The 2,628-nt window shown below is 40.8% G+C and overlaps 1 protein-coding gene across 1 annotated transcript in view; it reads left to right on the top strand.

The window, feature by feature from the left end:
- Positions 1-52: 52 nt before the first annotated feature.
- Positions 53-2,628, top strand: part of LOC115156155 (ubiquitin carboxyl-terminal hydrolase 37) — a 30,344-nt gene continuing 27,768 nt past the window's right edge. The window contains exon 1 of the mRNA XM_029703482.1: positions 53-282. The gene's annotated coding sequence lies outside the window, so the exon portion shown is untranslated. The remainder of the gene's footprint in view (positions 283-2,628) is intronic.

Here is a 2,628-nt window from a genome sequence, read left to right as displayed (position 1 = left end):
CTTAACGGCCTGACTGAACTATCTTCATTTTTTTGTTCTCAATTCATCGTGGTTAAGTATCGCGAGAAGACATGTGATATGTGTTCTCGTATATCATTTCCGCTAGATTTTCACATTCCCGCCATCATCGAGTACTGGAGGAAAACGTCGTGCGGACCACACTGTCAACAACAAAATACTGGGGCCACCGAATGCCGGCTAAACCAACTTACTACTCCCCGAGGATTTAAAACAAAAATATTATAATTTACAAGTTTCGTTTAAGGGATATTTCATTCAAAGGCAAGTGTTCCTTGTCTTGTAATTAAGTCAAGGCGATGTTTATCTCCAAATGACAAAATCAAATTAGCTAGCTATTCCTTGTCCTTTTTAGCAGCCAGCTATCGTTAGTTACGAACTTGCTCGTGCATGGGACATGGCTAGACTTTCACAGCTAGCTAGATGTGTAACTATCCAATGATGTTTTGCTGAGTTGATTTGGGGGCGTCAATCTCATCTCGTAATATCCAGTTAGCCAGCTACCTAGCTACCAAGCTAGCTAACGTTAGCTAACTAACTAGTGGTTAGCGGTGCATCACAGCAGTTATCTAGCCAACAGTAACTGACTCGAGTGTAGTGTGGCTGTGTCCTCCCTGCCCCAGACCTTATCTGTGCGTTAGAGATGTTTGCCCAGGAACCTCCGATTCAAACGAATTAGACCGCTCTGAAAGCGTATTATTGTCAAAATACGTTCATTACACACCAAATACAGTATGGAGTTTCGCTTAGGAACTATCTACATTTACTCCCTTTATGGCCGGTATGTACTTCCAAAAAAGGTGTAAATAAAACATTTACAAGCAACCAAATGTATTTGGACATGAATACGCTTGCAGAGTTGTGTAACGCCTCGGTCACACGGACAGCTTTATTGCATTTTGTCATAATAGAAGTACATTCATTTCCAATGGAACGCTGCGTTTGCCTTGCAGCGTTGCTGAGGCAGTTGCAGTGCGTTCTGTGTGTACACATGTTGGATTTGTCGAATGTTTGCTCAAACTGTATGCGTAGACGGCTTGATAGAAATGGTAGCAGAAGGGGAATTATGAACTTTTGTTGCGCACATATCCAGATGATGCTGCATACCATTTTGCGCAATGACGCTGTAGGCATAACGCTTCGATCACACCGACAGTGCTCTTGCGCAAAATGGTATGCGTTTTTTTAAAGTAGTGCACTGGGCCATTACTAGTCCAGTATTAGTGGACTGCTATAGTTATTTGTAGTGCGGGCAAAAAATAAAACATCTTCAAATATTGTTACTTTTGCCATCTGTCATAGTGTTGATTTGCTATGTTTATTTACGGAAATCACCATAGCAACACATACCATCATGCTGGCTTGCTTTTACAATTACTGTTTTTCTTGCTTTCTTGTCCCGCTATGCCCACAGGTATGATGTTTTTTTGCGTCCCTCGTCTAATAGAATAAAATATGTAAGTCCACAAGTTGGCGCAGGGCTCCTCTTTTACATTCTTTGGGGAGATCCATGTAGATAACGTTGAATCTCTGAACATGGCTATTTGTCATACAATGGGGGCATACTTAGCAAGCATCGTTATGCCAGTTCAATTATAGCTAGCTAAGTACTGTTAGTTCCCCCTCTATCTAGCTATGTCACTTGCTTGCTAGCTAAGTTTAACCAATTGGACTAACCAAGTGGCAAATGTTTGTCGTAATACACTGCAGCCCAATAGGTAATGCGTGAACAATACCTTTGATGGTTGTGGATAATGCCACACGTACACTTCCCTGCCTAGCAGAGTGTCCCAAGACTTTACTTGCAAATCGGTAAACAAGTGAATCCCTCCCTGATCAGGTTAAAAACGAAATTGCATCATGCAAACATTTGTCACTGCCAAATAACAACACCGTGGGACCAAACATAAGCAGAACATTTCAATTTACAGCTTGGAAAAATTGCCCAGGTCACGTGCACTGGTCTGCACTGTATATTATTTAATTAGTCTTTTGGCATAGTGTTCCCTTTCAAACCAGACTTACCCATAGGACAGGACAACTGTTTGTTGCGCCAACAATGTGTTAAAAGTTACTGGACGACTCAGTTGCTGCTCTCTTACTAGTGCTCTAAATGTTAAATATATATATATTTAAAGTAGTCATGGGCGGTATCCAGATTGTCATACCTTCATATTGTTCTTGTAATATCCTGGGATATTCTGTAATACTTGCACTGAACACAAGGGGCGCTATTTTCAAACCCCACTGAGCCTCTTGAGATCTAAAGGTGAATGTAAACTAAATGCTAACGAACGCATTGCTAACATTTTATACTGTCTCTGACCTAAACTATTTGCAGGACAGACATCCCAGCTCAAAGTTATACAAGTAACTCAAAAATGCATGCTACTCAGTTTGCTGCATGCATAAAACAAATACTTGATCCAGGATGGAATTCTCTGCTATTACCAAGCAAAGCTTGATTTTGCAAGGAGCTAGATGGCTAACTAGCTACTAAATTAACAAACACCTGCAGAGCATTTAGCACATTTTAGACAGTTAACATAAGATATTTAGCTGGCAAACATTTAGTTGTGAATTCCATACTGTAACTAGATCACCTGGCGC

The sequence above is a fragment of the Salmo trutta genome, chromosome 20, assembly GCF_901001165.1.
Source record: "Salmo trutta chromosome 20, fSalTru1.1, whole genome shotgun sequence".
NCBI classification, from domain to species: Eukaryota; Metazoa; Chordata; class Actinopteri; order Salmoniformes; family Salmonidae; genus Salmo; species Salmo trutta.
The sequence above is the reverse complement of the archived record's forward strand: the minus strand, read 5'-3'. Positions and strand labels throughout refer to the sequence as shown.